Raw genomic sequence first — 26024 nt, 5'->3', positions numbered from 1 at the left:
GGAGGCCCCACGCTGTCAGCAGCCCTCGCTTGTGAACATGGCCGGCCCACAGCCTATACCGTCTCCTGCCTGCCGGTGACTCACCATCCCATCAAGAGCCAAGACACTCCCCATGTGACAGACAGCAGAGGGAGGGAATGCTGCCCCACCCCCATCTTCCCTCCCCCCCACCCCACAGCTGCTGCCCGAGGTTGGAGCCCCAGGGCCTCCTCCTCCTTGTCCTTCTCATGCTCTGCCTGCCCAAGGCTGCCTCGCAGCCCCTGGCGTCACGTGGAGCCCCAGCTCGTCCACCCCACTGGCAGACTGTGGGTAAGAAGAGAGCCCAGAGAGGCCTTGTGATGCCGGGCAAACCTCTCAGACCCCCACCCACAAAAGCAGCCCCCACCCGGCCTGCCGGCTTGATGAGTAAAATTCTGCAGAAAGGTGACCCAGACTCACTTCCTTCCCAAGCACGTGGCTTGGCTTTGACAGTTCTAAGCCTCGGCCGCTTAGCTCTGGGGCCGAGATCACGGGGCCTGCGCGAGGGTGAGATGGGGAGCGGGGCCTGCTAGAGAGACGGCGAGTCCCTGGGGGCTGCTGGAAGGAGCCACCACGAGCTTGGGGGCTTAAAGCAAGTTGTGTTCATCCTCTCAGTCTGGGGCCAGAAATCCAAACTCAAAGTGTCTTCAGGCCTGCGCTGCCTCTGAGGCTCTGGGCTCCTTCCAGCCTCCAGCGGCTCCCATGTTCCTGCAGCCGCATGGCTCCATCCAGGCCTCCGTCCCCTCTGTGTGTCTGAGTCTCAAATCCCCTCCCCCTGCTTTGCAGAGGACACCTGACGCTGGGCTTGGGGCCCACCCGGATATTCCAGGGTGATCTTCGCATCTTCAGATCCTCAACTTAATTACATCTGCAAAAGCCCTTCTTCCAGATGAATCCAAACTCACAGCTTCGGGGGTTAGGACGTGGACAGGCTGCTGCCCTGCGCCAGCAGCCCCAGGGCATGGTGGTTAACAGGTGTCAGCCTGGGCAAGCAGCTATCCCTAGCCTTCAGTTTGCAAAGAGTAGACTCACCCCTTTCCCTCTCCTGCCAGCTGAAGCTGCCCCTCGCCTGCAAAGACCACCCGGGCCTTTTCTCCTACCCCAAAGCTCCTAACTGGCCACGCCTCCTCCCCCCCAGGAGCATTTTCAGCCCCAGGGACTGAAGACGGTGTCCTGCCTCTTGCAGGTGTCTCTTCCAGGCCCCCACCTGCATTCTACATCAGGAGCCGGCTCCACGTGAGGCCTGGCCGTGTGGCTCAGAAACGTGTAGCACGGAAATCCGGGGAAACCAGTGAAATAGGAGGAAGACAAGGTAACCCGACACGGCACCCTAGAAGCCTGCGGAGCAAGCTGAGCTGTTGCTCTGCCAGGCCTGGACGAGGGAGAAGCCCGAAGATGGGGGCACTGGTGGGGAGAGGGCTGACCGCGGTCCCTGAGCCCTCTCTGCTCTGAGAGTTTGATTGAATGAGATTTTTGGTTTGGCTTCGCTGGTTATTGTAGTTTTTCCATTATTTTATTGTGCAAATTCCTAGTAGAGTCAGCAGAATCAAGAGGCAAACTGAGCAGCTACTGTGAAGTGTGAAAAATTACCCTCCACTCATACAATCTGACTATTTGCTTATGGGATTGCGGCATGGAAATGAGGCCTCAGGCTGGCAATTTGGCAATGGACTCCGGTCACCTTCCCGGGCTGCAGCTCTGGCCCAGGAGTTGTGGTTCTCCTGACTTCAGTGGCAGGATGAGCTTCTGGGCTCCCGTGGGGCAGATGCCTATCTTTTCTGCGGCACTGACAACACACCCCAGGGAGCTAGGCAGGGCACCCACAGGGAGAAAATACGCCCATCTCCGTATTCACCCAGGAAATAGTGACCCATCTCTCCCAAACACAAGCACAGACCTTAAATCCAGGCAGCCTGGGAAGAAGAAGTAAAATCCTTTGGGTGCTGTAATGTCCTCCCCCGCCCCACCGACTCTGGGATTCAGGAGGCAGGGGCCTAGCCTTGCTGCCTCTGTTTCCACAGCTGCAATCAGGACGTCCCCCCCGATCCAGTGAGGGCTTCCACCTGACTCCACAAGACAATCACCTGAGGAATTCAAAAAACCCCACCGTCCAGGCCACACACCAAACGGATTCACTCCAAATGCCACGAGGGGCTCGGTTCCAGCATTCTGCCAAAGACTTCCAAGTGGCTTCACAAGCAGCCACTGCTGGGAACCACCATCCTAACTAGAGGTGTGGTAAGGTCATATCAGAGACACTGGAGATTCACATCGTCATCAGAATTCATGCCTGAAGGACGGACACAAAGGCCTTCACAGAGCACGTCTCTGTCTAGCACAGACATACCTAGGGAGGCAAGCGTTTCCTCAGCTCAGGAAGCGTTCAAGGACTGAATGGTGTGTTGGCAAAAGGGAGAATAAAATATCAAATAGATGTTTAGATGGATGGATGGATGAGAAATGGGTAGGTAGATGGGCCATGAATGGAGGAATCGGTGGGTGAGTGGATGATGGATGGTGTGTGGATGGATGGATGAATGGATGGGAGATGGATGGATAATAGATGGATAGTGGATGCATGGATAGATGAGTGAATAGATAGATGCTGTGTGGATGGATGGGTGGATGGGGGACAGATGGGTGAGTGGATGGGTGGATGAGCGAATAGACGGTGTGTGGATGAATGGAAGGGTGGATGGATGGGCAGGTAGGGGGTGATAATGGATGGGTGGGTGGATGGATGGGCAGGTGGGGGGTGATAATGGATGGGTGGGTGGATGGATGGGCAGGTGGGGGGTGATAATGGATGGGTGGGCGGATGGATGGGCAGGTGGGGGGTGATAACGGATGGGTGGGTGGATGGATGAGCAGGTGGGGGGTGATAACGGATGGGTGGGTGGATGGATGAGCAGGTGGGGGGTGATAACGGATGGGTGGGTGGATGGATGGGCAGGTGGGGGTGATAACGGATGGGTGGGTGGATGGATGGGCAGGTGGGGGTGATAATGGATGGGTGGACAGTGGATGGGTGGATGCACTGGTTGGTGAGTAGCTGGGTGTTTAGATGGTGGATAGATTGTGCATAGATGACTATGTATGTGGCGGATGCGTGGATGGTGGATGAATGGATGATGGATGGACGGGGATGTGTGGATGAGTAACGGGGAATGGAAAACACATGACAGACAGATTTTGTGCTGAAGACGGCACAGAATTCTGAGACAGTCTCCCTGACCTGTTGGAACTTACAAAGATGGTGGTGTACTGAGGCAGAGTGTGACTCAGCCTCATCAGCTGAAGTGTGGAGGGATGAGGAGATCCAGTGAGTGACACTTACTGAGCACCTGCTATATTCCTGGTCAGGAGCATGTCACGGAATCTCCACATTCTCCCCCCAACAGCTTTCACGAATGAGGTTGCCAGGAGGTGGCAGGGCTGGACTCAAACCCGCTGTCCCTGACGGCAGTGCAAGTGATCCTCATCGAACAGACAGCAAGGGCTCTGTGCTAGCAGGTGCCAGAGACGCAGGGGGCCTGCTTGTGAAACAGACCAGTGGGTAGGCAGACAGGTGGGCAGGTGGGCAGGTTGGCAGGTGGTCAGGCAGACAGGTGGGCAGGTGGGCAGGTGGGCAGGTGGGCAGGCAGACAGGTGGGCAGGTGGGCAGGTGGGCAGGTGGGCAGGTGGGCTGAGCTTCCCACCATCTGACCAGCTGTTCTTCCAGGGTTTCACGGTGATCAGCATAGAGTCCTGGATGTTGGAAGCCCACAGCCTGTGCGGAGGAAGTCACCTGAATGGAACCTGGCCTGCTACAGGACACACGCCTCTGGCCCTCGGTGTCCCCAGCACCTGGGAAGTGGCCACTAGATGAACAGGTGTCCTGCCTGGGACTCTTTTCCCCAGTGTCCGCCTGCTGGACTCCAGCTCCTTGTCCCAGCTCCGGCTACACCAGCCCCTGGTAACTGCGGCTTCTCCCCCTGTAAGTAGAGCTCGCCTCGCCCCTGCCCTCCCTGCCCTGAATCTTCCTGGCCCTGCCCTGCGTTTCCTCACTTGCTGCGTCATATTTATGCTTCGTACGTTTAATATTTGTTTCTCATCTGTCTTCCCCTGACCTCAATTTGAAGCCAGGCTTCAAGAGAGCAAGGGCTGGCTTTTCTGAGCATCACAACCTCCTTCCTGCCCAGAACATTGGCGTAATATGTGCTGCATAAACACTTGTTAACCACATTATTGTGTGAATAACTATCATGTCCTTTTGCTCACTGGGGAATGCTAGCCCATAAAAGAGGAGTTCAGGAATTGTAGGGGCAGGGAGGAGGCTTCACACTAGGGGAGAGGGAGATTGAGGAGTTCCAGGGCAGCTTAGTATTCACTCTGACCCTCGGGCTCCTCCTCTGCTCAGCACAGGTGACACTAACTTCTCTGCTGTGGAGCTGCCTCGAGGATTTACGAGACGAGGCCCATCGGGTGCTCAGCGCAAGGCAGGCCCTGACTGCTCCATGCACCTCAGCTGCAGCAGGGGCTGCTGCTTTTGCCTGCACCTGCCCATCCTTCTGTACGATGCATGGACCTCAATTCCTCGAGAGGAATTGAGGTCCATGCATCGTACAGAAGCTCTACTTCCCCCTCTCCAGGGCAGCAGGTGTGTGTGGCCCACATGCGTGTGTGATTTGCAGGAAAGAACAGGCTATTTGGAGATGGCAGTGGCTCAGAAGGCCAGGAGGGAGGGGTGGGAGGCGGAAAAGAGGGGACACGGCAGATAGGGACATGAAGCTGACAGGGGCTTGGGCCCAGCTCCGAGGTGCCGCCAGGTAAGGTGGGTGGAGATCCAGGGAGCAGCCGGTCCTAGGCTGCCGACCCCCAGAACCCAATGTGGGCTTGGCGCTCCACAGCCTGAACTTCCCTTACTAGGGCCGTGCTCACGGGGCGCTGGGCCTGCCCTGGACCCAAGGTGAGCCTTCCCCTCACAACCCAACCCACTGTCCTGGCAGAGAGAGGCCATAGTGGACACAGCTTCCTCCTGAGCTGGGACCCGGGGGCTGGGGCACCTGGCCTTGTCCCCCTGGGCAGGACCTGGGCGCCTCCCTGTTGCCCCAGGGTCAGGGCCAGCCGTGGTGTCCAGAACTCCCTAGGCGCTAAGTCAGTGATCTTGGGGGAAACTAAAGGAAGAGGGGGGAGGAGGCAGGTGCGGGGCGTTGTCTGTTGGGAGCCGCTTGGAGGGAGGATCCCACCCCCTCAGGGCCTCCCCACAAACCTGGAGAGGTGCTGATTGCTTTAGCAGGGGACGGGAAAGAGGCAGGTAATTGCAGAGATTTGAGGATATGACCTTCCTATTTCCCCGACTTCTCAGTGAGGATGGGTCTGCAGGGAGCTGCATCCAGAAGGCGAGTTTCCTGCTTGCCTGGGTGAACCCTTCTTGGGGTTCATTGTTAGATCTCCATCTTGGTGGCTCAGAGTCCTGCAGTTTCCCATCTCGGGAGGGAGGGGCGTCATCGGCCAAGGCTCCAGGGAACTGCAGTGCCTCAGAGAAAAGCCCAGACCCACTGGTGTAGGAGGCCGGGCCCTGGCTGCAGGCCCTGGCTCACAGGGGCAGAGGAGCTGGGTCCTCACTGAGGCTTCGCCTATGGGGACACTGGGCCCAACAGGGATGGGCCGGCCAGGCCAGGGTGGGTCGGCTCAACTGCATTCTTCCCACATGCGCCATCGAAAGCCCTCACAGACGTTGTGAGCCCCCTCCAGGAGCCCAGAGGCCAGACCCCACCACCACGCTTCCCAGAGTGGACACGAAGGCTTGGCCCAGCAACTGTGGGTGCCCACAATTCCTGTGATGGAGCAGGAGAGCACCCAGAACACAGAGCTGCACACGGGCTCGGGAGGCGCTGGCCCCTGGTCCACATCACGCCATGCGGTGGCCTGGAAGAGACCAAAACAGCAGCCCGTCACTCAGCATGTTACCAGTGGAGGGTCTCCACTAGGAGTCAGCCAGGTTCTTGGCGTTTTGAACAAAGAACTGGCCAAATGCACACGCAAAGCGATAAAAGAACGAAGTAAGAGAAGCATCGATGTATCGAGATGAAAGCCCACTCCGCAGAGCGGAAGCAGGCTTGACCCAGCGGCTCGAGAACGAGTTACAGGGTTTTCTGGGGTTAAACGCCCTCGAGAGGCTTCCCACAGGCTACTTGGTTATGCCCTATGTAAATGAGAACTTGGCCTGCAGCTAATCTGATGGGTTGTGGGAGGCAGCCAGTCAGAGGGACGTTCCATTTTTCATCTGCCCTGCAGTGGAAAGGGGGTGAGTGCAAAGGGGGGAGCCTCTGATCCTCCTGTGACTTGGGCATGGAGAGGTGGGGTTTTTCTTTCGATTCCGTTCTAGGAAGTCAGCGTGAATCGGCCCTAGGTTCCCTGCCTCCAGACACTATTCTCCTGCCTCAGTGGACTCCCAAACCCACGCCAACCTCACCTCCCTAACCCTAACCCTAACCTCACCTCGTTTAACCTGCATTGCGCTCTGGCCCGCTGACTAAGTGTGTTATCGGTGCAAACAAGGCGCTGAGACAAAGCCGGGTCTGCGATTTGTCCACTGCCCAGTGACAAAGGGAGGGACGGAGGGCAGGGCTGCCCCCGCTCAGACCAGCACTGGCCAGGGGCTAAGCTGTGAGCACAGACGCCCTGCTGGGAGCTCAGTGTCCTCACGTTCATGGGAGTGATGTCACCCCGTGATGTGGGTGAAACGGGATGAGAATGCCCATGTCCTTTCCCTCCTGGGTCCCCCACTCCCTCTCCTTCCCAGGCCCCGGGACTTGCTCTTGAAGCCTCTTTGAAGAAGCAGGTGAATCTCACAGGGAGGCAGCACTGGGGTTTGTGCCCTGACACCCCCAATCACTGGACCCCAGAATGCTGGGAATCCCTGCAGGCATGGAAGGATGACCACGGTTCAAGCGCAGAGAGACCGTCCTGGACACCGGCCATGTTGGGAGGCCTGGGCCAGGCAAGCGTTGGACTCCTGGCCCCCACCGTCAGCCGAGAGCCAGCAGCACAGAAGACCACCCGTTAAATTTCCAAGCTGAGCTGTTTAACAAAGTAGAATTTATGTACATAAATCTCCATGCGGAGAACCCAGTGTGGGCTTAGCTCCGAGTATGGTTTCTGCAACATCTCTAATGACTCCATAAATCACCAAAGCGTGCACCTTTAATCTGACATAATTAAGGACCGAGTTGTTTCCAAATGAAATGTTTGAACCAAGGAAAGCAGCTCTAAGTGTCCCAGGCCTGATGCTGGCAGTGGGTCTCCACAGCACCTCCTCCTGCCTGATGCCTGCAGGGACAGCCGTGGCTGGGACAGGAGTGGGGACAGCAGGCCAGGGCCCCTTCTCCTTGGGATGGCCCCCAGACCCCCGCTTGTTCAGGAGGGAGGGACGGAGGGCAGGGCTGCCCCCGCTGGGTTGGAAGTGGGCCTGGTGCTCAGGCTGGGCAGAGCCGCGGATGCTGAGACTCTCCCAGCTGTGTGGGAAAATAAACGTTGGGGGAGTTCTGGTCCTGCTGCCTCCCACTCAGGAGGGGACCCCGGGTTTGGGTATGACTCCACATGGCACAGTTAGCTATAGAGTTTGGTGAGAGACGAGGTATGTGAATGTTCTTAGAAGATACGGATGATGCGTTTGCTGTAGGAAGTCATGGTTCTGAAGGTGACTGCGGGAAGGAGAAAAGCTCCTCTTTGAAGTTTCCTTTCTTGCTAAATCATAAGTGTGCCAATAACTTGGTTAAGCACCATCCTCTGAAGCTGTTAGACACGCCATGCTTACAGGCACCTAGTACATTCTGTGTCCTTGTACTTTAACCAAGATATCCGTGCTGGACGTGCTCACGGGTGTGTCCCAGCTCTGCACTGCCTTAACCTGTTTAGAGGAGTTTTAAGTTGCTAACCAATCGGGTTTTAGTTTAGATTGTGAGGTCTGGCTCTAGCCAGAGAAAATCAGACACAGCGGTAAGGACGACCCCAGATGCGTAAGGGATAAGTATGTCTGTGTTTCCTCTGTCATTGTACTCTCATAACAAGATGGCTGGCGAGGGTCCCCTTCCTGCAGTCCAGGAAGTAAAAATTGCTTGCTGAGAGATCCTTTGTCTCAGTGCTGATTTTTCTTTGTGGCACCGAGCATCTGTTTCCAACAGTTGCCTTCCAAGGGCATCTCAACGAGCACCACCGCTGTTAAAACAGGACAGAATTGCAGCCGCAGTGAATCCAGGCTTGTGGCCGGATATAGCATTGTGCTATACTGTTCGAAATGTTTTCAATGTGAAAAAATAAGTGATGAAAATGATACACCAGCCAAAAAAAAAGTTATATATACATATATATATATATGTGAGAGCAGAGAGGAACCATGGTGTCAGACACAGTGGAGTTCAAGGGCAAAACTGGAGGGATACGGAAGCCAGTTGTGTCATGGTAAAGGGAGCAGGTGACGGAGGAAATGTAATGACTGACCATGAGCACGGAGGAGCCAACACACAGCCTCAGAAGACACAAGTAGCAAGTGACCCACCTGCAGGGCAGGAAGACACGCTAGCCACACTTCAGAGATTTTAACATGTCACTGCAAGTAACTGACAGAACGAATAGGAAAACACCAGCAATTAAAGAGCTCAATGTAGAGACAGACTAACACTGACAATCAGAAAATGCACATTCTGTGTGAACACACTGGGAGCAGCATGTGCTCAGACATTAACCATGAGCAAAATTACAGAAGCATTTCCCCAATTCCAGAGAATCAGCTCCATACCTATATCTTCCCGGCCAAAGTATAATAAAATTAAGAGCTATTCATTGAAGAGTATTGTTAAAAAAATCTCATAGGAACCTAAATAACAGGTAACTCAATATACTTCGGGAAAAATAAAATCACATAAATTATGAATCCCTTAGAGTAGAATGAAAATGAAAACATAATATTCATTGGTGAGACATAGTAAAGCATTATGAGGAATTTATGAGCTCAAAATATATTTGCCCGTGAAAAACAAGGTCTTCTAGATCTTCTACGCAGTAAAATTCAGGATAATTAATGGAAAGAAAGAGGGATGAATGCCTGAAAGTGTTTGCACAGTGGTAAACTTAAGACTAAGGGAGAAAAGACAGAGGCACGACAGTAACATTCGTAAGACTGGAAGTGACAAAAGCAGACACCAATGAGATAAAACGATGTTTCCTCAGACAGTTCAGTATGAACGAATTGCAAAATCTAGATAAAATACTTTTTAGAAAACTGAAAATGACAAGCTTAAAAGAAAGAAAAAGACAGGACTTGATCAGGACTGGGGCTGCCCAGTGCACCCGGTGGGAAGCTCCAGGCTCAGGGTGTGTGCAGGCCATGCTGACCTTCACTGGAAATACAGTCACCTCCATCCGTCACAGGGGAGCCAGACAGGAGGCCGAGGAAGGTGCCTATGCTTATGTGAGCTCCCTCCTAAAAGGACGGCTGCCTGGCAGGGTCGTAACATGTCAGGCCTGTTTTGCTTTGATGATAGATGCAAAAGTTCTCAATGCAATGCTTACCAAACTCAAGGATGTGTTGGGAAATTATTCAGTGTGATTATGTTTTTGCCTTCACTGCAAGTATGTTTTTTTTTTTTTTTTTTTTGAGACAGAGTTTCGCTCTTGTTGCCCAGGCTGGAGTGCAATGGCGCGATCTCGGATCACCGCAACCTCCGCCTCCTGGGTTCAGGCAATTCTCCTGCCTCAGCCTCCTGAGTAGCTGGGATTACAGGCACGCGCCACCATGCCCAGCTAATTTTTTGTATTTTTAGTAGAGATGAGGTTTCACCATGTTGACCAGGATGGTCTCGATCTCTTGACCTTGTGATCCACCCACCTCAACCTCCCAAAGTGCTGGGATTACAGCAAGTATGTTTTAAGATTAGAAAATCTATTCATGAAATTCCCCCAAATCAATGGACCAATGGAAAAACACAAGAATCGAAAGCAGGAGAAATCACACACACACACACACACACAGAGAGACAGAGAGAGAGAGAGAGAGGGCGACAGTGTGCCAGTCTTAGACTTCCAGGCTGTGGAACTGTAAGAAATCAGTTGTTCTTTTAACTACTCAGTACATCAGCAGTATTCTGTTAAATGCTGATTTTTATCTATTAAAGAAATGTTATTAGTAGCTAAAAGTTTTCTGGAAAAGAAATCTCCAAGGATAGTTTCATCAGCAAATTCTACCAAACAAAGCATTTAATGAAAAAAATGACAACGCTGTGAAGCCCTTCTGAAAGATATGAGGAGGTGACATTTTCAAACGTATTATTTATGGCCAGATTTACCAGATACCAAACATACACAAAGCCAGTACGAGGAAAACAACAAGACCAATGAAACCACAGGCCGGTATCCCTCACAAACACAGATGCAAAACAAGAAAATCCCCAATAAGGTAAACAGATTGCTAGCAGATCAAATCAAGCAATTTCCAAATGAGTAACACATTATGACCAAGAGGGATTTTTGCTTGAAACATATCAAATACGTTTCAAGATATGAAAATAAATCAGTGTAATTCACCATACTAACAGATTAAAAAACAAACATAATCATATCGATAGATGCAGAAAAATTATTTGACAAATTGTAACATCCGTTTATAATAAGAACCCTTCAGTAAACCATGAGGGGAAAAGATGTTTTCCAATCTGCTAAGTGGATCTACAGGAGCCTGAGGGTTAATGTCTTACTTAATGATGACAGACTGAATGTTTTTCTGTGATAAGAACGCTCCGTCTAACACTGCTGTTCAACATCATGCTCAAGGTCCTCTCGGTTTAATTAGGCAAATTTTTTTAAAAATTGGAAAGGAACGGCCAGGCACAGTGGTTCAAGCTTGTAATCCCAGCACTTTGGGAGGCTGAGGAGGGTGGATCACGAGGTCAAGAGATGGAGACCATCCTGGCCAACACGATGAAACCCCATCTGTACTAAAAATACAAAAATTAGCTGGGCATGGTGGCGCCTGTAATCCCAGCTGCTCAGGAGGCTGAGGCAGGAGAATTGCTTGAACCTGGGAGGCGGAGGTTGCAGTGAGCCGAGATCGCGCCATTGCAAGGGCTCAAAACATGGTGTAAAACTAGCAGAACATGCACAGTATCCTACACTTAAACCTACAAAATGCTGATCAAAGAAATCAAAGAAAACCTAAGCTAAGGAAGAGACATACTGTGTCCGTCAATTGGCAGAGTCAGCGGCTTTAAGATATAAATTCTCCCCAAACTGATGTGTATTGAGTTAGATAATTTCTGTCGAAATCCTAGCATAAATTTTTGTAAATACAGACAAGGGAATTCTAAAATGTATATGGAAAGTCTAAGGGGCTAAATTAATCAAAAACAACTTTGAGAAAGAAAACCAAGTTGGAGAACTGACCCCGCCTGCCGTTAAGAACGACTGTGATCCGGCTCCTTGGGAGGCTGAGGCAGCGGAGTCGCTGAGACCCAGGAGGCAGAGGTCACAGTGAACCGAGGAGACAGAGCAGGACGCGTAAGTCAATAAGAGAGAGCGAAGAGTTCAAAATAAGGCACGCAGATGTGGCCAAATGATTCTTAACACGTTACAAAGGCAATTCAGTGGAAAAAGTAGGGTGTCTTCATTACATTGAACACCCATATGCTAAAACCAGTGCAAGTCAACATAAACCTCACACTTATATAAAAGTTTCCTCAGAGTGACTCACAGGTATAAATGTTAGGCTGTAAATATTTTATGTCACTTTACTTTTTTTTTTTTTTTTTTTCTGAGACACAGTCTCACTCTGTGGCCCAGGCTGGAGTGCAGTGACATGATCTTGGCTCACTGCAACCTCTGTCTCCTGGGTCCCGGTGATTCTCTTGCCTCAGCCTCCTGAGTGGCACCTGCCATCCCATGCAGCTAATTTTGTATTTTTAGTAGAGACAGTTTCACCATGTTGGCCAGGCTGGTCTTGAACTCCTGACCTTAAGTGATCCTCCCACCTCGGCCTACCAAAGTGCTGGGATTATAGGCATGAGCTACCACACCTGGCCAGGCTGTAAATATTTTAGAAGAAATATGGGAGGAATATGTATGGCCCTTGGTTAGAGAAAGAACACTGACATATAGAACCGTAAGCACATTTTATTTAACAAAAATATATTAAAATTTTAAGTTTGTTTTACACTGAGAGAGAATGTGCTAATGTTATTGAATGCTGGAAAATATTTACAAATCACATACCTGATGAAATATGCACAATATGTAAAACTCTCATAACTCAGTAAAAAAAAAAAACCAAACTGTTCAATGTTTAAAATGGGAATATAATTGGAGCAGACACTTCACCAAATAAATTGCCAAAGAAGGGCATGGAAGGACCCTGAGCATCATTAGGCGTTAAGGAAATAGAAATTCAAACCACAGGGAGAAATCGCTGCGTACCCACGAGAATGGTGAACGTATGTGTACACAGATACACAGCACTGGGCTAGTGGGGAGGCTGGGCGGCCGAGCCTCTCACGTGTCACGGCCGGCGGGCATGCAGAAGCACACTGACACTCTGGCACTGGCTGAAGTCAACATACACTTACCCGATGACAGAAATTATAGGTATCGTGGCTCACTGCAACCCCCACCTCCCAGGTTCAACTGATTCTCCTACCTCAGCCTCACGAGCAGCTGGGATGACAAGCCTGAATCACCACGCCCAGCTAATTTATTTGTGTTTTTAGTGGAGATGGGGTTTCACCATGTTGGTCAGGTTGGTCTCGAACTCCTGACCTCAGGTGATCTACCTGTCTGGGCCTCCCAAAGTGTTGGGATTACAGGCATGAGCCACTGCACCCGACCCTACATTTTTTGCTGAGAGGTGGACTTATTGCAGTGGGTAAAAGAAATTGAGATAAATAAGGCTTTCTTGTTAGTTTGAAGTTTCTCCAGCTGGGAGTTAGGCTGTGTTTCACGTGGCTGTAGGTATTGGAGGGTAAAGCTCCTCTGAGGCTCTTGCTTTTGCCTTCCCTGCTGTCTCTGGGTCTCCCCTTCTTAAGTAAGGTACTGAGGTGTGGGGAGGAATGTCCTCTGGTCCCTGATTAGTCTTCGTTCTAGGGAGCCTGTGTCCCTGTGCCCTTCACAAGTACTGCTCGGCTGAGTTCTGATATCCTCCACCTTAGACAAGACAGGAAAGTTAGAGGGGCCAGAATTTGGCTGTGTCTCCTCCATGGGTCATCAGGCTCCGGTCAAACCCCAGCCGGTGAAGATCTCCCCTATTAGGAGCAGAGCTCCATAGCTTTTCCCACCCCTGCTGGAAGCAGAGGGGAGTTTCCTCTGATAGTCACTGTGAGCTCCTGACAGTGTGGGGCCTCCTAAGAGTGGGGTCCCCTCCTGAGTGCTTAACCTTCAGGCCTCTCCACGCTGAGCCTCCACGGTGCTTCTCCCAGTCCTGGCTCCGGCTGCCGGCCTCCGCTCCTGGGCCGCTGTTCCCGGTAAGGTGATTCTCTGGACCCAGCTGCCCTTCTCTCCGGCTCTGGGAGCAGTGTCTTGCCTTGTCACCTAAATTCTCTGATCGATCTGGGAAGGGCTGCTTTCAGTTTGCTCAGGACAGACGTGGTGCCTGCCTGTGGCCCCAGCTGCTCGGGAGGCTGAGGCGGGAGGATGGCTTGAACCGGTAGTTCAGGCCTGCAGTAAGCTGTGATCGCCACTGCTCTCCAGCCTGGGCAACAGAGCGAGACCCGGCCTCTAAAAAACACACAGGCCGAAAAAGAGAGAGAGAGAGAGAGAGAAACGAGGTAAGACGTAAACAACAATGTCGTGAGTTAAGGAAGAGACTCATCACAGACAGTATAAATCAAAGGTATGAAAGGAAACATGACTAAATGTATGTGATAAATTAGGCAACAGACAAAATGAAAATCACCCCAAAAGGCACAAATGATCCAATCCGAATAGACGCTGGATGCATGATGTATAGTCCCTCCTCAAAGAAAACTGCAGGCCGGGGTGCATTCAGCGACGAATTCCATCCAACACTGAGGAGGAAACGGCACCTGTCCTCATGAGCTCTTCCAGAAATCAGGGAGGAGAATCCTGCCATCTTATGATGTGTCCAGGATTAATGTGATTACAAAGAGAGGCAAATCACACAATGTCAGCTGTAAGACATCATAAACATAGATGCAAATATGTTAGCAACTTGAATCTAGACACATAGACACATACACTTATGTGTGTGTGTCTGTGTGTGTCTGTGTATATTCATGCCCAGGAATGTCAGGTAGATTTAAAAAGTTGATCAATGCAACACCCTATATTAGCAGAATATAGCAGAAAGTCCATAAATGTGAAACAGGCATTTGACAGTATGTATTACTCATTGACAGAAACAAATCTGGACACGCAGCTTGAAGAAGGAATGACGTTTTTATGTGAAGGTGATGTGAGCATGCCTGCAGGAATTCTCTGGAAGCTGGAGAACAAGGACACCACGACCACAAAGGTAACTGTGTGTCTAAATACTAACAATGAAGGAATGGAAAATGTAATTATAAATATTTACAGCAGCGTGAAAAAAGCATGAAATACTTACGGATAACTTTTTGAAATAGCGTAAGATCTGTATACCTAGAACCACAAAATATGACTCAGAAAAACACAAAAGCGAAAGCCCTAAATAAAGGGAAGGATGGAGAGAATTCATGAATGAGAAGAAACAACTTTGTCAGCCCAGTGCTCGCCGCGTGACTTATGCAATCATTGCCGTCCCAGCACAAATCCCGGCAGGCTTCTTTCTGAGTAGAAATGTGTACGTTGGCGCTGACCTTTATAGGACGATGCAAAGACTCTGGAATCATGAGGACGATTTTGAAAAAGAACAAGATTGGAGGTTGGTGGTTACCTGGGTGTAAAATAGTCCATACTCATTACATTGCACTGGAAACAGCTGCATTCGTGTGTTGATGCCATGTCTCAAAAACGTGATTGCAGAAGAAAAAGCAGCCCCTTCACCGTGTGACTGAGGTAACGGCCTGTGTGGGGACAGCCCCCCTCTTTGTGCATGTGATATTTCCAAAGCTGAGACAGTCCCTGGGAAAGGGAGGGACCCGGCCAGTTCTCTCTGGTTTTCACTCGAGACCCTGCTGGCAGTATTAGTACAAAACACAATGTTCTGGATGAGGGAACGGGGGAATTCATGTGATTTGCATTTCACAGAAAAACGTCTATGACACGTGGCAGCAATGCCGACGCGCACGCAGTCCGCGGGAGCAAGGCCAGCCGGGGCATGACAGGGTCTCTCCCAGGGGCAGCACGTGCAACTCCTCAGCCACGGGGCTGTGGTCCCCAAGAAGGGGCAACTGCTGGGGTTCAGCCCTCGCTCATTCCGAAGGTTGTGCCTCACTTCCAGGTTCATTTTGGAGTCGGGGGGGTGGGGCGCAGATTTCTGAATCCAAGCAGGCGGAGACATCTGGCCCATCAGGCAGGACTGCCAGCATCGCCCCAGGGAGGGGTGTCCCTGCCATCAGCCCCTGCTGCAGCAGCCCACTCTGTACAGCACAGAGGTTACTGAGCATGAGCCTGGAAGCCTCGCAGAAAAGTCACACATGTGGAAGCCAGTCCTGCACACTGGTAGTGGGATGCCCACTTCAGGGGAGAGAGAGAATAAGAAGCCTTTGCGTAACTGACCAACACATGGGTCAATTCATTCATTTGCTTAAGCCTTGAAAACACACCCTATGCCAGGCACTGTACAAGATGCTTGGAATATAATAGTGAGAAGGAAGGAAGGAGGGAGGGAGGGAGGGAGGGAAGGAAGGAAGGAAGGAAGGAAGGAGGGAGGGAGGGAGGGAGGGAGGGAAGGAAGGAAGGAAAGGAGGGAGGGAGGGAAGGAAGGAAGGAAGGAAGGAGGGAGGGAAGGAAGGAAGGAAGGAAGGAGGGAGGGAAGGAGGGAAGGAGGGAGGGAAGGAAGGAAGTCTCTGCCTTTACAGAGCTAATATTCTAGCAGAAGACAAGCAAGACAAACAAGAAATGAGTCAATTATTTATCACGTGTATATCTGGGGGGAAGCATGTGCTGAAGACCCTGGCCTGGTGCCCAGCTGCTCTGTCCGCTGCCCCCTGGCATTCCCCTTGCCGAGTGAGGCTTTCCGCTGGATGAGCCTGGCATCTGCCCCAATCTGGGTGTGCGCCGCCGTTTGCTGGGAGGGTTCCTAGGGCTCCATGAGTGAAAGGGCTCAGGAAATGTTTACCCCGCATTGCCGGAGGAGGAAGGGAGGGGGTGGAGCTTCAGGGTCCGGAGCTCAGAGCACCCGGGACTGAGCTCTGGGCGTCACCACCATGGGGATGCAGGAGAGACTGGGGCCTGACTGGGCCTCATGGCCTTGGTGGCACACGCTGTCTCTGAGGCCCAGAGGCTCATGTTAATTTCCCCAGCGCCCTACACTACAGCTGTGCTCCTCGGTGAAAGAAACAGGGTGGACCTGGCAAAGCCAGGGCTGGGAGGGACCTCGGAAGCCCCAAGCCACTTCTCAGGGAGCCAGGGGAGGGGCCGGGCCAGCCCGGCCTCCTGAACTTTGTCAGGCCCTGCGCTCTGCAGAGGCTGGAGCTGTGGCTTTGGGGCCCTTGTCCTGTGTTATGCTTCTGCTGTGGAGACCTCCAGGATTCTCCAGACCAGGAAGAGCCTGAGGCCCTCAGGGAGCAGGTGCGCAGGCTCACCCGGGGGACGGGGAAGCCACGTGGGGTGAGCAGGGAGGAGGAGCGTGAGCCCTGGCCTCCCCAGTGGCATTCAGGGAGGAAGCTGGGAGGGGCAGCAGGGTGGCAGGTGGAGGACAGGAGGATTTGACCTCACAGGAGCCCAAGAGGGACAGGACTGGGAGCGAGGAGGCTGGCTGGGGGTGTTTAGAGGCCAAACAGGAGACCAGACCAGAGCTGCTTCCTGGGGTGCTGGGTGGGTGTTAAGCTGGCGGTTGGGGTGGCGCACCTCTTAGAGTTTTGGTAAATGTGCCAAATAAGAAAACAACAGCAGAGCAGGCATCAGCTCACCACCTCCATTGCACCCCAAACTCCAGCGTTAAACCTGGCCCTCCCTTCTGAGCCCCTCCTGCTCCCCGGGAGCCCCTCTCCCAGCCACAGAGCCAGAGGATGTGCTGCTGCAGGGAAACTCAGGCCCTGCTCAGAACAGGACACCCCCCATGCTGCTCAGGGCTGGATACTCCCAAATGGATCTCAGGTCCCTGGAGAGACAGCTGGGGGTTGCAGACTGGCTCAGCCCCGGGAGGGCACCAGCTGGCCCCCTCAGGCTGAGAAGCCAGCGTGAGAGTCTGGCTTTAAAAGTAAAAGCCACCTCTGGACAAGACAACACCAGTGCATGGACCCCTGAGAGCCCTTGGACCTGTACCAGCAGGAAGCCCCCAGGTCACGGTGTGCCCCGAGGCTGTGGGAGCGAGATCAGACCTCGCCCAGACACGGCGAGGCAGAGGTGCCGCGGTCCCGTGATTCTGGGGGCGCGCCGTTAGGAGGGAAATTTCAGCTGAAATGATGGGTGGCGTGGTGATAGGTGACCCCTCTGCAGTGTTAGAGACAGTTAAGCAGTCTGTTTCGCCATCTCAAGCGCACGTTCGATTTTATACGCATACCTGCATGGAGAAATGACTTCCAACAAAACGGCATTTTCATTATGTCAGCTGGCTGGTTTCTGGGTGCACAGTTTGGATGGTCATTCAAGGCACATTGGCAGATTTCCCCTGAAGGGAAATGTGTGGCTTGGTGGCTCAGGCGAGGAGGAGCCGAACTTCAGGGTGGCTTTGGTGGCCTCAGCCACACGTCCCCGCTCCCACATTTCTCCCTCGGCCCCCGCAGGTGGGCCCAGGGTGTGTTTGGTTCTCTTTTGCCTCCTCAGCAGCAGCCGGGGTGTGGCCCTCACAGCGCAGCCTTGAGTTCCATGAAAGTTAGAGCTCCTGCCCCTCCATGGAGCCTCGGGCCCGTGAGATGAGCAGTGCATACAGCAATAATGCATTTGACGGAGCGAGAGTGCAGGAAACGCTGTGTGTTAGGGGGATCGAGAGTGATGGAGAAATCAGGCAGGTGGCATAGCTCATGCTCCCGGGAGCTCAGCTGGAGGGAAGGAGGAGGGCAGGCACCCACCCCGGGGCACACAGGCCACACCTAGGCTGCCTGGAGGAAGCAGGATGGAACCCGCTGTGGAATCCACCTCGGAGAATGACGGGAGAGACCAGAGACGAGGGTGGGGACCAAGCAGACGCTGTAAGGTGGGGAAGAAGAGGAGGCGTCCTGGCAGGGGGGAGGGGGAGGACCAAAGCAGGAGGGTGCGGGGCCTTTTCAAGGAGGAACAGGCAAGAAAGAGTAAAAGAGGAGAATGAAAAGTTAGGAAAGAGAAAAAAAGAAGGAACATTGGCCTGTCCAATGTGGAAGATCACTTCTGTCTCCTGCACAAATGGGTGGTAGGCAGGGCGGAGAGACGGGCAGAGACGGGGAGTGGAGACGGGCAGAGACGGGGAGTGGAGAGGGCTCAGGCCCCTTCTCTTACTGCCCTTGGATCCTTACTGAATTTGCCTCAGGGTCCAAGATGATTGCATGTGCACCTGCCACCACATGTACTATCCTGGAAGAAGCATCCCTCCCAGAATACCACCACCCTTCTGCCGACCTCGCCTTGGCCAGAACCTAGTGTTCTGGACCTATCTAGCTGCAGAGTAGGCCTGGAGATGGCCTCTGCTAGATGAGTGTGTGGCCGTCCTGAATAAGATCATGGCTCTCTAAAAAGGAAGGAAGAGATGACACTGGAGCAGCCATTGTCAGGAGGCTGAATCACCACGGCTACCAAAGTCCCAGCTAAGAACATAATCCAGTTTCAAGTTTATTAGAACCAGGCAGCACAGGCTTTGAGGAGGAAGGAAAAGTGATCAGGTGTGACTGTCAGCCCAGAGCCCTGGGCGCCCGGGGGGAAGGTGGACTCGGGGCAGTAATGCCAGGCTATTTACGCGCAGATGTACTGAGTGCTATTGGGTCCAAATGTTGTGCCAGTCAAAATAATTAGACAAAAGAATGTCTTGGCAAAGCCCGTTCCTTTCCCTGCTCCCTCCTAACCTGGGAAATAACGCCCCAACCCACATGCTTTCCAGGACAACAAGCTCCCATCCGTATCCAAGCCACCTCCCAATTCTGACAGCTCCCTCCCCACAGCCCTACAGAGGTGACAGCCTCCCTTCGGCCCCACAGTCCCACCTGGTCCCAATCGCCTGGGCGCTGCCATCAGCCCTTTGTGAGCCCCGTGCATTGCATGCCCACAGTCCTGTACCCACCCACAGCCAGGATGCTGGGCAGCTCCACCGCCCAGCGTTCCTCTGTAACCTCCGCTGCACCAGAAAGGTAGCTTTCCAGGTAAAATTCAGTACACGAAGTCCCACTTGAATTTCAGGTCAACAAAAAATAAATTTTAGTGTAAGTATGTCCCAAATATTGCATGGGACACACTTAGACCAGAAATAACTGCGCTATTTATCTATCACGCAAGTGTAACCGAGCCTCCTGTGTCTTTACTTGCTAAACCTGGCAAACGGAATTTGAAGGGTGTTTCCTGAAACTGTGTGAGTGCTCCTCAGCCACATTTGGGTTAGAACAGAGAGCCCAGGTCCAATTTCCAGGCAAAACCCAATGGTGCCCTTGCGCCCACCCGCTCCCACGCATGGACACATGCCAGGAATATGCCAGACATCACCGGACCCAGGAGTCGCCCTCACCTGGCTTGGGGGTTGATTTTCTCTGACATCTCCCAGAAAGGACCACTTTGGAGATGGCGCCTGACCTCCCTTCCTGGGAAGCCTCGGGCCTGAACACACCTTCCAGGGCGTCTCTCTGCAGCTGTAGAGCTAATTAACGCCGGGCCTCCAGGCCAGGGACTGGCAGAGGATTCTGAGGGCGTTTCAGCCTCGGGCAGCGCCTCCCCGGCCCCCATCTGCAGGACTTCCAGCCGTCCCGATGAGACAAGATTATTCCTCTCCACTGGTGCTAAAGCAAAATGAGATTCCATTTGCTTTTTTGACACATTAAACAAGAACATTAGGAGTTCTGCAGGGGTGACCATATTCTAATATGCTTGGAAACTTTGGCAGGGAATGTTAACTCCCTTGCCTGTTTGTACAGGAGAAACAGTGAAAGAAATCCGAGTCAAGCAGCCTGCAGGGAGTAGAAAGCTGAGACTTTTTTTTTTTTAATAGGAAGTGGTGCTTAAAGCAATAAAGAGGTCACAGGGAAAATCTGTGGCATGATGAATAGTTACTGCAAAAGAGCTGTTTCCTTCAGTGTTCATACGCGTGCACAGGCGTGGCGTCTCATTTCAGGGAAGCTAAGCCCAGGGCCGAGCACTTTGGAGGCATCGGCATGGAGCTGGCTGCCACCCCGGTGCACGCGGCGGGGGTGGGGTCTGCACACCTGCGGTCCTGCCCCACCAGGCAGGGCAAACGACAAAGCACCCCTTCCCTTCTCCAGCACGCTCTGTTCTTTGCATGCCCTCAGGGTCGCACAGGTCATTCCTGCTTCCTGGAAAGACTCATCACCCAGATTGTTTTTTAAACTCCTACTCAACCCTCAAGACCCATCTCGCAGTGACCTTGAATGACCTAGGCTCAGGCTAGTCCTGCACATGGCCCCATTATGTTCCAGGAAGCTTCATTCACCGTTGTCTCCTACTCGAAAGTGGCTTCCCCGGGAGCAGGGACCTGTTTAATTTGAACCCTGTCCCCATTGTGTACCACACAGCGGGCAGAATGTGGCATTAGTTGAAGTCGTTAACGTCTCTAAATATTTAAGCCTTCCCACAACCCCAGCAGAGATCCAATTCTGATGTCAGTGGAATAAAATACAATTAAAGTTTAACTTGAACTGATTCTGACAGTTTTCAGCAGAGACACCCACCGCTCCCAGGCTCCCGTCCCTTGGCTGGCTTCTTCTGCTCCAAGCTGGTGGCTTCTTCCTCGGGGAAGGTGCTTCAGGGGAGGCCTGGAAGGTTCTGTACTACGCAGCATGGGGCCACATTCAGTGGCTGGAAATGAGTCGCAGGCTCATCCAGCTCAAGGGCAGGGTCAGTGGGAGTCCGTCCTCACGCCAAGGTCAGAGCCCTCTGAGCGGCGTTCCAGGGGACTCAGAAACTTTGTGCTTTAACTTCATGACACCAGCATCTAAGCTCACAGCTCTGGACCCCACATTGGGCAGGGGATGAACCACAGGGCTGAGCCCTTGACCACACTGTTTCTGCTTCCCCTGTGCCGTTGCAGGCCTCAGTTTCCCCAACACTTTTGCCTGCACACCTGGGTCCCACGTCCCCAGCCTGAAACAGGGTCTCATCACCACTGCTCTGCCATGTCCAGAAGTTTCCTGACGGCTCTCAGGCACCTCCTTCGGAAACCGTGTCCCCATCAGCAAGGACAGGCTAGGCCAGGGTGGAGGAAGAAGTTAACTTTCGTTAAAAGAAAAACTTTACACAAATTAAATCTAACAGAGTTTAATTGAGCAAAGAATTGTTCGCAAATCAGACAGCCTCCTGAAGCAGAAAAGGTTCAGAGAGACTCCAGCGCTGCCGTGACACCAGAGAAGATGTATGAACAGAAAAAGGAGCGTGACTTACGGAAGACGGAGCGAGGCCCAGAAGCAGCGCGTTGGCTCGAGCTCAGGGTCCGCCGGAGTGAACAGGGTTTGAGCAGTGGGCTACCTTTGGCCAGACCTGGACGACGGGCACAGGAGTAGGCGGCAGACCACGCCCGCGTCCCGTTCGGTACAGCTCACTGTGTGCAGACACCGTCAGGCCGAACTTAGGTGGGAGGCAGCTTCGGGCTAAGCTGATCGCTCTGAATTCTCAGTGACTTATCAGTGGCATTTGCAAGAAAGGTGAATTTCCCATTCATGCAAACTCCTCCAGCATGGCTAGGCAGTGCCCCCAACACGAGGACTGGCATGTAGGCTGCTCCGACCGAGGCTCACCAAAGACTCACATGTTCCTCCCAGGTGTTACGGCAGGACTCGGAGAACTGGGGATCCAGGCGCTGGCTCGTACGTGCTCCAGCCCAGAAATGTCCCCCAGCCATGGCCAGTCCCCCAGGCCGGGAAGCAGCAGAGGCAGACCACGCCGTGAGTTTACAGCTGGGTCGTGCTGTGCTGACCTTTGCTCTGCAGTGATCACTCTGGCGGCTCCCCGGAAAGCAGCTGTCCAGTCCGGGGCTGAGTTTCCACATCCGTCCCCGCTCAGGGAGTGCACAGCGATGGGTGACTGAGAAGTTCCTTGGCGCGCCAGTTCCGAAGTCACACACACTGGGTTTTGGGCTGGGATCCAACCGCCCCTTGTTGCGGGCCAGTGTGCAGTCCTTGGCTGGTGACCCCACTTCCCCGTCTGCAAAATGGGATCCCAAGGCCTACCCCTAGTAGGGCCGGGAGGATCCAACCAGCAAGGCCCACACGGCCTCAGGCCCCGGCGGGTCCCAGAGTAAAGGGCACGTCGGCACCACTGCTGCCCTGGGTGTTGTCACTGATGTCATTGAGAGCTGCTACTCCCCAGTCTCCACTGCCGCCTCCACGAATGTGATTAAGAAATAGCAGCTAGAGCTTGGGCTGATCTGTGAAACACAGAAAGTGCTACTGTATCGATCAGAGAACGCTTTTCCCCAGCACCAGTGATTCCTTAGAGACCTGTGAGCTCAGGCATCGGCTCTGGTTTCACGAGTGACAGAGGGACAAGACGCAGAATGACACCAAGGGACCTGTTGGGAAACACCCCCAGGTGCTTTCTGCATCCACAACAAGAAATTAGAGCCGAGTGCGGTGGCTAATGCCTGTAATCCCAGCACTTTGGGAGGCCGAGGCAGATAGATCACCTGAAGTCAGGAGTTCGAAACCAGCCTGCCAAACATGGTGAAAACCCATCTCTACTAAAACTATAAAAAATTTAGCCGGGCATGGTGGTGGGTGCCTGTAATCCCAGCTACTCGGGAGGCTGAGGCAGGAGAATCGCTTGAACCCAGGAGACGGAGGTTGCAGTGAGCTGATATGGTGCCACTGCACTCCAGCCTGGGCAACAGAATGAGACTCCGTCTCAAAAATATAATAATAAAATAAATGAAAGACACAATCTCTTCTCTGTAATTAGGGAAAAGGGAAAAGACAAAGTATTTGAATGCTTTAAGGAAATTTTTGAAGATAGAAATCTAAAAAAACTATCAATTTAAAACTAAGTAAGCAAGCTCTGAATAATGCCATCTTTTCCCCAAACTGTCATAGATGAAAAGCTAATGTGTCATTTTAAATGGTGACTCTCAGATGACACTTTAAATTCCATTTATATTTTAGTGATTAAACCATTGATTTATTAGAGTTTTAGGGAGGCATTTTCTCCCTGTATCTTAAAACATAGATCCCATCAAAAGCACCCATTTACTGCCATTAGTTCAATATTGATTTTATTTTATGATCTTGTTTTGTGATTTATAACTTTGCTTTTCTTGAGATTCCCGTCTTCATGTTGTTGGATCTGTTTGTAAAGCAGGAAGCAGCTCCTTCCCTTGAACATGCTAAAATAGTCACCGCTTCACATCCGTGACACTCCTGGTTACCTTCCTGCTGCTGACAGGAGCCATGTTGAGCTGGGGAGGGTCCAGCCCATGCACCCGGGGAGGGAGGCCTGTGGTCTCCACACCAGCAGAGCAGAGGGGTACAGACGCAAACCCCTGTCCCGAGCAGGGAGAATGCAGATTCAGGATGGAATTAGCAAGATGTGCCCCCCAACTGATTGCTACTTTTAAGAAAGTAGCCGGCCGCACTGGCAGCTGTGATAACTGACTTTATTCTAGCATTGACTGATAAATTGATTGATTGATAGATGTCAGACGGGGGCATGACCAAGGTGGGGTCAGGTGTGTGCAGAAAGAATGATCAGCTCTGCTGATTCAGTGCAATTCATAGTTTGAATAAGCCACAGACACACAAACCCCAAGTGCTAAACACACAGGCACACACACACACACGCACACAAACATGAGCACACACATGATACTTTCAGGGAGGACTGAGTTTATGATTCCAAAGGTGGAGGAAGAGCTCAGATGCTTCCTTCTGAGACCCAGCTGGAGGGGGTGACCCAGCCCAAGGGTTACCCTGGCTCACGGGGGTGGGTGCCGGGGCATGGGGGCAGCTGCTGGCCCCTCAGAGTCAGGCCTGCCCATCAGGAACTGATATGGAAACCACAACATGGCCACAATGGATGCAGCGTCTTTGCCTTCATCCCCAGCACCATGTGCCCCAGATTCTACTCTAGCCAGGACTGGCTTCTCGCACAGCACTTGGCCGAGACAGAGTGTCCCCAGCTGCATCCCGGGTCACCAAAGTCTGTGCTGTCCTCTGTGCAGGGAGACACTCGGGCCCTCAGGTGCTGATCTCCTCAGGAATGGCGCAGGCACCGGCTCCGGGGGGGTCAGCCTTGAGTGGTCCCTGGAGAGGAGACGGTGCTGGCCTGCACATTATTCCCTCCTTCTGGAAGCCGAGCGCCAGGAGGTCCACACCAGCCTGCTCTCCGGACCCCTGCTCCATGCCCGTGCCACTGTGAGAAGCCATCTGCTTGTTCTCTTTCATAATTTCAATTATTTTATTTTTGTGAAAATTACACACGTGCATTAGGACAAGCTTGAGACCCAAGATCCGAGCCTCAGTCTGACAGCAGTCAGAGCTCTCCAAGCATTTGGGAGTCAGATCGCACCCCAGCGGTGCACTGAGTCCTGTCCACTCTCAAGGAGTCGTTTCTCGGTCCGGCTCAGGACGAGGGACACGCCCAGGCACACACACGCTCACACACACTTTGTTGTTCAATTCTGTCCGTTCCTCACTTAAAAACTGTATTTCAATTTCTTTCAAACTGATCTATTGCCAAAAATTCCTCTAACTTACCATGACAAAAATAATCATTACAAACTCCATAAATCATGAGCTTATAACGATGATGGTAATCGCTGATATAATGGCTGTTATATTGAGATGAATGGCTTCCTAATCACAGGGGCCTTCATTAACTGTAAATCCTTCCTCGTGCACTCGGGGGACAGGCCTGACCGGGTCCTGAGGCCATCTCTCCAGTCTGAGTCCCCCAGACAAATGCCTGCTCTGGTCAAGACTAGAGCAGGGTGGGATCTGGGCCCCTACCAGGGCTCCTGCGCTGCCCTCCAGCCTGAATTTCCCACCTGAGCAGCGAGCGTCTGTAAGTGTGTGCTCCCCCAAGTCATGGTGTGCATGTCCCTGCTGTACTGCTGATGCCACTGGCTGTCAGCTGCAAGCAGCCCCCCATAGAGGGGACGTTCCGCCGTGCTGGACCGGAAGGGCCATGTCCTTCTAGGGTCCCAGCTGGAGCAGGCCTCTTCCCACCTGGGCAGCAGCTAAGGAGGAAGCGGTGGGGTCACTCAGGCTTTGTGCCTGTGTACCCGATGGACAGGTAACAGGGTGGGGCGTGGCAGTGTCATTGAACACATGCATGCACTTCCTGCACACAGACACACATACCAGGGCACAGGGCCCTCTGCAGTGAAGCCCAGGCTCTGTTCTCCTTGTCACCGGTTTACGGCACAAATCTCAGCACTGTGTCAGGGTGCCAAGGGGCTCACGAAGGCCCCACGAAGGCCCCCTGGGTGAAATATCGAGGAGAGAGGGTTCCGGGGCAAGTGACTGAGACCTGGTCCTGGGTGGCCCCTGTGGGCAGTCCCCTCGGCTGGACGGCAGCCTTGCTCTTCTGGGGCGGGCCGTCTCCTGTCTGTAGGACCCCCCCACCCATTTGCTGTGGGTCCGTTAGCTGAGGCACAGTGCCTCGTAAATGGGAAGTCACTCCCTGTGTCCCCACAAATGTCCCTTATGGTTCTGTCCCTCTGGTTCTTCGGCCAGGAGGGGGGCGGGGGGTGATGCACGGATGTCAGCCTGGGCAGCCTTATCTTCCCCATGAGCGTTTTCTGGAAGAGGTGGAGTGCAGTG

This window comes from Sapajus apella, unplaced genomic scaffold, assembly GCF_009761245.1.
Source record: "Sapajus apella isolate SASKATOON/1434 unplaced genomic scaffold, GSC_monkey_1.0 scaffold156, whole genome shotgun sequence".
Lineage (NCBI taxonomy): Eukaryota > Metazoa > Chordata > Mammalia > Primates > Cebidae > Sapajus > Sapajus apella.
Note: the sequence above shows the minus strand (reverse complement) of the source record.